The sequence below is a fragment of the Sipha flava genome, unplaced genomic scaffold (assembly GCF_003268045.1).
Source record: "Sipha flava isolate LNK unplaced genomic scaffold, YSA_version1 304_pilon_pilon, whole genome shotgun sequence".
NCBI classification, from domain to species: Eukaryota; Metazoa; Arthropoda; class Insecta; order Hemiptera; family Aphididae; genus Sipha; species Sipha flava.
The window spans coordinates 286,468-297,920 of record NW_020272981.1 but is presented as its reverse complement, the minus strand read 5'-3'; the positions used below and the strand labels follow the sequence as shown (position 1 = coordinate 297,920).

Below are 11,453 nucleotides of genomic sequence, written 5' to 3'. Positions count from 1 at the left end.
ATATATATATATATATATATATATATATATATATATATATATATATACTCCTTATTTATTTCTAGATTTGAAGTTGATGGAAAACATTAAACAAAAAAAATACATCTCCTCGGTAAAAAAAAAAAAAAAACCAATAATTCGATCGTACTTTGCGAAAACTCTAACTCTTACGGTTAAATAAATTCACCGGTACCTATTCATACTTGATAATTTGTCACTTTTGCATTTTTATTGATCATTTTGTAGATCATACTTTCAGTTATTATAACACGTATAATGAAAATGTATAACTTCATATAAGCTATTAAATAACTTTTTATGAAGTAAAATAACTCAAGAACCAGTCCTCCGAATTGAAATAGTTTCTATAAAAATCACCCGTTCTATTTATATTTAATTTTTGTGTATCATTAAATTAGGTGACACATTTTTGGTTTAGTAATTTTATTTTATATACATAAAAACTGATTTTTATAACTTACAAATCATTTATAATTTCATCCTTTTGAGTATATTTGCACCAAAATATAATTAATTTACTTAATATAATGCAAAACAAATTTCTCCAGAGCTAGTCAATGAATTTAAACAATGTAATCGATACGCCCATGAACTTGGCCCATTCATACACTAACTACACTATTTACAAAATATAAACCAAAAGTTTTATATATTATTTTTTACAATGCATTTAAATTTTGATGAGTTTTGATCAAGTAATTAACCACTTTGCGGTATTCGAATGGCATTTATGTTGTTGGTAAGCAACGAATGTTTAGCAAGTAATAACGTATTATTAGTTTGCAATGTTAGCAAATTATTCCGTCATTTTATACAACTTTTTTTTAAGTGGGTTTACACTCATCTACAAGAATTGTAAAAAAAAAAAAAATTAGATAATTTCTTAGCTCCAAAATTGAATTCGCTATTATTTATTAAATATTTACCTATCAACATATGATATGGATTTTATACTGATACCCCAAAGTAGGTTTGGCTTCACCAACGTTTATATTAATTGTAAAATAAATAATAGATAATATGTTAGTATAAACTATTTCTAAACTAAATTTTGATATACATTTTGTAAATAAGTTTGTTTATGGGTGGGCCAAGTTCATGGATCTATAATCAATTAATGAAAATTAATCTTTGTTTTATAGCTTAATTTCGTAAATTTTTAATAATTTTAAGCGGAACAAATACGTTAAAATAATATGAAATCAATTTGCTTATAATAAATTACAAATAATTGTTATTTTATTTGTTTTGCTAATGATATATTTTATTTTTATTAAAATGATAATCTGTGAATTTGGTGTATAGGTTTTAACTGTTTGTATTTTCCTCATCAATACAACTTATAATAATTCTGACGTAATAATATTTTATTATTTTTACAGACGATGTAATAAATATGACAAAAAGTATAAGTAGGTATTAATATGAAAACTTAAGTTTATAGAATATATTTTTCATCTCAAATTTTGGTAGTTTCCTACAATAAGTTTTGCATAAAAAAAAAAATCACATGAAAACTCCATCGTCGGATTTTAAATGGAATTGTTTCAAAATCCTACCGGTGCTTCAGCAGCTCCCTCTACTCACTCGATCATCCCATCATAATATCGGTAAAGCACGATTGAGCATAAAACGATTGAGCATAGACCTTTTTAGCAACACGATTGAGCATAGAATATTTTATGCGACGTTGCCACATTCACGTTGCCAAAATTTTGTAATTTATTATTTTCTCGTATTATTACACCAATTATTATGATATCTGACGCGAGCCGTGAGCTTTATCGGCTTTATAAATTTTATCGACAATGTTATCGATTAATAAATTAGTTCCGGATACAGTTCAAAATTGAAAATGGCAACGTTGCAGAGTTTTTTATGCTCAATCGTGTTGGTTTTCTTTTGTATTTCAATTTCCTTTGATACGCCGACAATTTATGCTCAATCGTGTCGCAAGAAAGGTGTTTTATGCTCAATCGTGTCGCAGCCCATAATATGCTGCTAATACGGTAGCCATAGCAACGAGACTCCTAAAACGACGTAGTTAGAACTAAAATCTGTTAAACGCTATATCCCTATAAAAATGTATAAAAACAATAAGATTTTCTCAAAGTGTATTTTAATTGACGAACCAATTAATTTTGTTAAATCAAATTACAAGTCAAAAAATAAGATTATTTGCTATGCAAAATGTATAATATGTAAAATATCAAATATGGGGCGATCGATAATTGAGCTACCTGCTTCGTATAAAATATTTGTTTACATTTTACTATCCGGAGATTGGGCCATTAATATACAGCATAAAAATATATGAATATACAACGTTTATTAACTAATAATTATTTTTATAATACATAAAATACAATTATTTTTTTTTAATAATGTTATACGCAGGATTCACAAATTTAATATAACATAAAAAGTATAATACTAATAATATAATAATATAATACTTTATATTATAAAAAACATCACCAACGAATTTTGCCACATTGGCTTTCGTAAGCAAAAGAATATTTATAAAATTAAATAAATTTAAAATTAAAATTTAATAATTTTTTTCCTGTCTTCGTCATTATAAATTCAAATAATTCCATTATACTCGTATATTACCGAACCAGCATATATTACTAAACGTGGATCGTATAGTTTACAATAATATATATAATATAATAATAATAATAGTTTAGAATATAATCTTTTTTTTTTTTTTAATAATGCTATATAACGCAGTATTCACAAATTTAATATATTATAAAAAGTCAATAAAATTAGTCAAATAATAATAATTATCATAAATATTTTTTTCTGAGAATTACATAAAAATACAATTTTTTTTTTTAATAATATGATACCGATTTTACAAATTTAAATCTATTATTTTTCCCTTCTTCATAATAATGAATTTCATTAAAAATATATATTTTACAAAGTTTTTTCAAAGTTCGTTTTCTTGCTTTTATCATTCCTATGCTTCTCATTTTAATATATACTTCGGATTGAACCTCCAATAAAACATTTAACAAATTATGAATATTGGGATGTGACATATAAAAATTATTTTTAAAATATGAATGAAAGAAGGACTCAACGGCAATAGTAGCCCAATCTCCGGGTCTACCTATTATAAATGTAAAACTGTAATGGCCCAATTTCCGGGCGCCCAAAATATGTACTGCATGGGCTCAAATAATGACTGTTAATTCTAACCTCGGAAAGAATAAAAAATAAAACTTGATGAAAATAAAATGCAATTTAGAATAATAACAGTCGATACTCGAATAACCGCAGTCAGCAGCCAATCAATATAATATATTACAGTGCTGTATCGTATTCATACAGTTCATTGCTGTCGTCGGCTTTGATTGTTGTTTAACTCATTTCATTTCGTTATTTCCAATCAGTACAATCCTATTACGATTTACTTTCTGATGAATTTAAAGTAGAATTCAATACTAAATATTTATTAACTTACTCGCATTTGTCGTTCACTAAATTGCTTGAATCGTTTACTGCCCGCGGGTTTTTATTTCTTAATTAATTTTTTTTTAAAAAAAATCGTCGATTTGTTTCTCACAAACGACTATATAATTTCATAAATTTTAATGCACACCTGTTTATTAATTCATACTTTGAGTATTTTTCAACGGAAGTGTAAAGAAACAAATATTGTTTCGTCAAAAATAGTAATAAACATGTTTAGTTTTCAAATTAAATCGATTGTATTTTTACAAAGTATGAGACGGGAAAAAAATCAATATAACACATGTATATATTTGTTTATAGTCTTTAAAATAAATGTAAATCTAAGAACCTATATCAACTTGCACGCTTACCGTTATTCTATGACATTCAAACGTGTATTCGTATTGTAATTTTAGTGTCTATCACCCTACCGATAGTTTTTATCAACAACAATGAACAACATAATGTATTAAATTTGATGTTTTCAATATGTATCATAATTACCCTATCATGTCATGTTTGAATAAAAAACCATTTTTTTAGCTCGTAAAAGTTATCATTGCACGGCATAAATATGTGTAACGTGCATAAAATACTAACATATTGTTTCTCTTATTATATTAAACTGCGTTTGATATATATCGAAGTCATTGTTTACTCATCTTGTTAATATTATAATCGTACAAGGATAAATACTGAACAGTAGGGCTATTGAGAGAATTTCAGTTGGCTTTAGACGGGACCTCGAGAAATCGTGGTCGCGGACACGGGTGTAAAGATCCGGTACGTTGACATTTTTTTTTTAAAAAATATTGTATTCACAACACAATTATCGCTCGATTTTTTTGTGTAGAGTTTTTACGAATTTTTATTGACAATCTAAGGTCCAAACTTTCAAAATATTATCTTAACACAATTAATTAATCTTAAAATTCAATTGACTGATGAAACAAAATTCATACGTTTAATACTTTGACCGTGACAAATTTATTTTCATACCGTGGTGATATTCTAAATCAAACTATCTCTACTAAAACACTGCTGTGATAGAAATCGTATAGTGATATAATAGGAATAATAATAATACTATATAGTTGTATTGAATTTTCTTCCAACGTTTGTTTTTCATTTTTTTCGACCTGCTATGTATCTATTGTACAGTTATTTAATTACACAACGATATTATTTTACGTTCACCTGTCTAATAGGATATATTTTAGTTCCTTCACTGTGCTTATTACAGTTTCCTGAATTCGTAAGCCGCGTAATCCTGCTGGTTTCTTTTGCGAGAGCAAACTTTTTCCAGCTTACTTGAGCCTGTGTCCAGAGCTATACAGGCTTTAGTCCATTTCCAATAAGTAATCAGTTATATTTTCCCTTCAGTTTTACATTGGGTATAACTATTAAATTTACTGTTCAATAATTCCAAAGAGAAATTTTTGAGTGCAATAGTCGTACTTGACTACAATCTTTTCCGGTGGACGTATTTTTTAACGTATAAATTACATTGCATTATCGTATCAAGTAACAGTCGTTTGTATCCAATAATAATTTTTATTAATTATCAAACGCAAATGCAATTCTTACGTCCTACTCGAATAATAGCGTGGAAAAAAATATTCATTCGTAAGATTATTATCCAAAACACACATTAGCACGATGGGAAATTTTTTATGTACTAAAAAAAAAAAATAATAACTTTAAAAAATTTGGATAACATTTTGCTAAAAGTATACTTTTCATTAGATATTATGATTAAAGTAATAAGTTTATTCAAATATGCATTAGCTTTATATTATTATTTAACTAAACGTGCTTTAATTATTCTAAAAAGTGTATAATTAATTATATACTAACAAACATTATTAAATCCCTTCAACATTAAATGCATTATCATCATTTGTCATTGGTGTGACACATCTTGACATTATATGGTGCTACATCGCATTCGAAAACAATAAATACAATTCAATCGTAATCAAATTATGAGAGTAAATGATTTATTTAAATAATCAAATGTTATAATACCTATATTATGCATTCATTTAGATTATTCTAATATCCTAATAGGTAGTTAAACAGCGTTAATTATCAAAGTTTTAAAGATATAATAAACAATTACATTTAAGATTGTTAACATAATTTTTGTACCAGCTTTACAGTGAGTAACACTGTTATTTGATTTTAAATAGTTTAAAAGGTAGAATTCATGATATTTTATTTCAGTAAAAAAAAAAAGAGTACCAATATGTTCTTAATTTTAAAAAAAAACTTCATGAATTAATAATTACTCTACTGAATAGAAATTATAATTATAAACTATAAGATATTTAACAAGTAACATAACTATAATTAAATTTTTAATATTTGATAATCATTGTTTTTAATGTCAATAATTGTAATGTAATTTTTGTAGGACTTAGGTTTTAAATTTTTTTATTAATGATATATTTTAACTAGAATATGTAATAACAAAAATATAATTTACTTAAATACACATTTTCTTCTTCGAAAATATTTTAATATTTATTATAGAAATTGAAACTTATGCATTTTTTGAGGTACAAAAGTTGGGTGGTCACTGTTATAGGAATTAATCAAAATGTAAATTCTTTTATTATTATGAGCAATCATATATCACTGCATTCGAAAAACAATTATTATCATCGGTCAGTGGAGTACAGCGATGTGTTTATGTATCTTATGTAATAACAAAAAAAAAAAAATTATCTACGCATTTAAAAAAGTTTTAATATAGTTGGAACCTCGTCATTATTTTAATCTTGTACTAAAATATTAAAGCTTTGTTAACCAAAACTTCGAATTACATTTAGAAAGCTAAAAATTATCTCGTAATAAAATTAAATAATTCACCATAATTCAAATTTTAAATATTCATAAAAATACACCGCTCTTCAAGATTCTTGAAATATTTGTAATTTAATTAAAATAAGATAGACATAATCTTCTACTAAAAGTTTTGAAAATAAAAAATTAATTTATTTTACCAAATTAAATACAAATGACAAATATTTTGAAAATGAAAAATACTTTTTTTAGAGTAATAATAATGTGAGATTTTTATTCAATGGGTTTATTATTTGCAATTTCGTTAAGTATTTTTTATTATTTCTATCATTAATCAAATGAAATCTATTGTTATTGTTTTAAAAATAAAATATTAATAATTATGAAATTCTAACACTGTCAGTTATTCGTATTCAAGAGTCCTATGCGATTATAGAGATTGCTAAAAATAATTATGTAAAGTATAAAATGTCAGTGAAGTTCTTCAAACGTTTAGTTACTTTATTCGTCTAAATTGTAATAAAAAACTTTTTAAAGCTATGTGATAATTCATATACATTTTCCCATTGAACATTTAATTACATTTTTTTATGTTTATGATTTTATCATCTCATGCCCGTAACACTAAATTATTTCTAATTAGGATTTATTGCTGTAAATCTTATATGCAATAATTACGTTATCAAAATTTTTATTTTAAATGGAATAAATTATTTTTATAAATTGTATATAATATTGTTACAAATGGTACTTGGCTCTTATTATCAGAGGGAGGAGCAAAAATTATTCACAATTTACTGACCAATTTAAAAATCTACTTACATTCAACTTATGTATATATTATTCCAAGGGCGCCATTGGGGGGGGGAGCAGGGTGTACACTCGCACACCCTGAATTTTTTTCATCTTTAATTATTAGCCTAGGCATCACTGATACATGGCCTTGCCACTTTGGCATTCAGTTTTCCAATCTTTAATATTGTGCATGTACCGCGGCTGATCAGTAATCACTGCTAATCATAATTTTGGCCTGGTGGTGGTAAAAAATTGGCCTCTTTAATTGCTTGCACACCCTTAAAAAAAACTGAAATAGCGTCCTTGTATTATTCTTTTTAACTTACTATGTGTATAACTGATAAGACGATAAGTATATCAATTAATAACAAAGTAATATGTTATAATATGTTTTAAAAGCATTGATTAAATATACTACATTGTATTTTTAATCAATGTACATATACATTAATGCATTAGTTTATATTAATTTATGATAATATTGTCAATATTGATAATGTTGATCTAACTTAACATGGTGGATAATTTTCTTATATAAATTGTACAAACGTAATTTTAACATAAATATTTTATAAAAATTAAAAATTGTTTTAATAATATTTAATTTAGGAGGGAGGTAAAATGATAAGTTTGCTCCCTTAATATTTTTTCTAGATGGGCAACTACAACCTCGTGCCCCCTCCAAATGCTGCCAATGAATATTGTATTATAATACAAATTATCCAGTATTGGTTTAATAATACACTCTAAGCAATTCATTTTGTGATCTAACTTATAATTATTAGGCTAATTGCTTTCTAAAATATAACTATTGACAATTTTATTTACGAATTATTAATGTTACAAGAGTTTCCTCTTTGATACAAAACCTAACAAAGATAATTATATTTTAGATTACATAGGTATTTGAAATTAAAAGTTTGTTTTTATGCTAATAAATATTTATTAAAAATAAAATATTTTTTTATAAATATATGTACCTATATACATGAATATTTCATAAATTTCGTACATACATTTATCGCACTCGTACATACTTCATCGTTTTATAACCTCCCAATATGTGTATGGCAATAATAAACCCGTCGTTATGATATTATTCGTACGGTACTACATAATTCTCTGTCATAAACTTTGAGTATCAAGTATTGAGCCTATACAAAACTGCTACAAATGTACACGCAGTAATATTCGTTATCGGTTTACCTGTACTGTACTTTTTTTTTTGCGTTAATGTCTGCATGTGTATAAACTCAATATTAATGTGTAATACATAAATTTGTTTTTTTTTTTTAATATCATTTTAATGGATTCGGTGTACACTTGAAATGTTGCTGATATAACCACGATTTCATTGGTTGATGATGTTGAAACGCATCTACGTGATTATATTTATTCGTTTCACGCGTACGCAATCGATCAATTCAGGTTATTGTTTGCGTCCACATATCATGTATCACTAGTAAAACCGTAAGGTAGATATCACCTTTTCGATCTAATTTCATTCTTATTATTGTTTGATATGTGCGCAATATAAATATTATTGGTTATGTTAGCAACAACGTTAGGCACAAACAATAGTTGTTAAAATAATAATTCATCTCGACTGTTACTTGAACGCTACGACAAAATCACAATACCAACTTCGTATAGGTGTTTATTTGCCCAAAAAACAAACTTTCCAAAACATTCACTTTTTGGCGTCCCAAACTCATTGTCTTATTATTGTTATCATTATTATCGATGTTTACATTTTAATTATAAAGCCTTTTATGTAGAGTATTTTATTATTAATTAGTCCAACACCCAAAATTCTGAACCACGAATCTTTTACGTTAAATTAATATGCTAAATAATTTATTACTTAATTACATGAAAACCATTGATTATTAATAATATTTGATGTTCGCGAAAACGTGCTTTGTAATATGTTAGTCGAAATATAAGTTTTAATTTATAATCCTGTTAAAATCTGCAGTACATCTTTCCCTAAAATTATTTTAAATTTTTTTATTTTATTTTAACAGCACCAAACAATCGCCGCATTACGCTAAAATAATGTAAATATTTCAACATTTTGATCAGGTTTTTTTATTGTTATTGTTATTATCAATCAGCGCGTTACATTCGAAACAGAATCCGTAAGTAGGTACTTTCAACGTTTTCGGTAAAACACAATAAAAACCGAAGTGAATTCGAACACAAACGTTAAGACTGCGAAGACAATATAATAATAAATTGTTGCGAAAATGATGGAAAACTTTTTCGCCAGCGAAAAATGTTTGTAAACGTTTAAATTGTCTTTGGTCGATTGTTACACGTCATTACAATATAAACCGTTGTGTTCAAGGTTCTACTTTACAAACAAATATATAAATGTAATGTAAACACACGTTCGTGTATAATAACTGTTAATCAAAAGTGCAAGCGAGAGTTGGGTTTGTTCGAATCAAAAGTTTTGCGAAATCCATGTGCGCTTGTTTGATCATCTATACACAGCGACACAGGCTACGTATCGTTGTCTAAGACAAATAAAATAATCATTTATTGTAATATTTTATTTGTGTGGAGTAGAAAATATTGGAGAATTTCGTTTATTAGAATTATATATTCTTCTTCTGTGGTATTGCCATACATAGAATACGATAAGGGCAACTGATACGTTTTTAAGTTAAGAGCAACTGGTACATTTCCGTCAAAGTAGTTTGAAGAGAAATCGAAATAAAAAAAGGTGTTTGTTTGCTATACGGCTAATCGTTGATAAAAACCAAATTCAAATGACATATATTAAGGAAGATGTTTGTAAACATTTGTTCGCAGTCAATTCTGTAGTATTTATTTACGTGTAGATAAAACGCACATGGCACACCCATACCGTACAGCGTATTCAGCGATACAAACACACCTGTACACTCATTGTAACGTCAAATTCTTGAAAAAAAAAAAAGTACAATTGGCAAGTATATTTAACAACAAGTTAGACTCGTAGGCGCACATTTGATCTAAAACTAGGGAGTGCTAAGCATGTTCATCTCGAACCGATTCATAGAGAAATCCCCTTCCCACACCTTTTACATATACCTGAGACAAAATTGTTTAGTTTTACCATTTTATTATAGATTTAGCAATTTTCTAAAATATAACTAAACATCGTTGTTTGTTATCAACAAGCGACTGAACCGGTAGACGACAATCAAAAAAAATGGTAAACAGTATTCCAGCAATAAATACTGAAATCAATCTTGACCGTCATCAAATTCGTTACAAACGTGACAAACCGAAACATTCAACACTTAATTGCGTACGAGTACACACATATCCGTGACTTGATCAATGCAAACCGGAATAAACCCATTCCCACGAACGCGATACGAACCTACAATATTTTTACCCCGGAACAAACCCGGGGGTGCTAGTACTTCGGGTGTAAAGCGTAACCCGACGCCCCCCGCTCGGGCACCGATGAAAGCAGTGCGACACAGGGTACGAACAACCCGGGACGTATCACACGAACATTTCCGATCCGTGCCCATCATCAATTGGCAAGATTAGCAACTCCTGGAGTTGTCCTCCACGTTAGTTATCGTCTTAAACAACACCTGTTCGGCAACCTCTCGAGTGCGTCGAAAACTATCGATATCAGACCTATGCAGTGTGCTGCCCGTGTTAATACCGACAAGCGGAGGGCACGTGTATTCCCGAAACGCACAAGGGCCGGGACCCGGTTCTCCACTCGATCAATCGTTACGCTGCCCAGATAACCGTGCCGCTTCCCTCACCCGCCCGGAGTCCTACCGCACCACCGTACCGGTTCGCGCCGCGTCGGGGTTCGCGTGTCGTCTCGCCTTTAACCGTGACAGCCCCGACCCCCTCTCGAGAACGGAGTGCGGTGGCCGCGGCCTGGATGGACCCCGCACACCGATCGCAATGCGTACAATAACGTCGGGATTTTTCACGCTTAACCCTACTCGTGCGCGCGTGATCCGGGGCGACTTACCGAAAAAACAATTCCTCAACATTTTCCGAGGCCACTTGAAACTCAGGCCATGAGAATTGGAATCCAGGGCTGTGTCTCGCTGTTGACCCGACGACGAGGCGCGCTGCTGGTCACGGTGCGGTGGCGGCGACGACGGCCCAAAGTTGTTGTTGCTCACGTCGCGTCCCGTCACGCGTTCAACGCGGTCGCGGGCCTCTCCCCGGCCGCGGCGATGTCGCGAACGGTCAGTATCGCCGCGAGGTGGTCACCGACACGACCGCAACCGCGACGACGACCGCCGCCACCACCACCACCACCACCGCCGCCGCCGGCGACGACGACACCGACAACGGGTGTGCGATCGCGCGCGCCGTAAACGAAATCA

General features: G+C 29.6%; 2 protein-coding genes across 4 annotated transcripts in view; one reads left to right on the top strand and one right to left on the bottom strand.

Annotated features, from left to right (window-relative positions):
• The window catches only part of LOC112686333 (regulator of G-protein signaling 11), a 49,297-nt gene extending 37,850 nt beyond the window's left edge, over nt 1-11,447 (bottom strand). For both annotated transcript variants that reach the window (XM_025558554.1, XM_025558555.1), the window contains exon 1: nt 11,090-11,447. The gene's annotated coding sequence lies outside the window, so the exon portion shown is untranslated. The remainder of the gene's footprint in view (nt 1-11,089) is intronic.
• Nucleotides 1-11,453, top strand: part of LOC112686335 — a 109,929-nt gene that overhangs the window by 29,620 nt on the left and 68,856 nt on the right. The gene's annotated exons all lie outside the window — the stretch shown is intronic.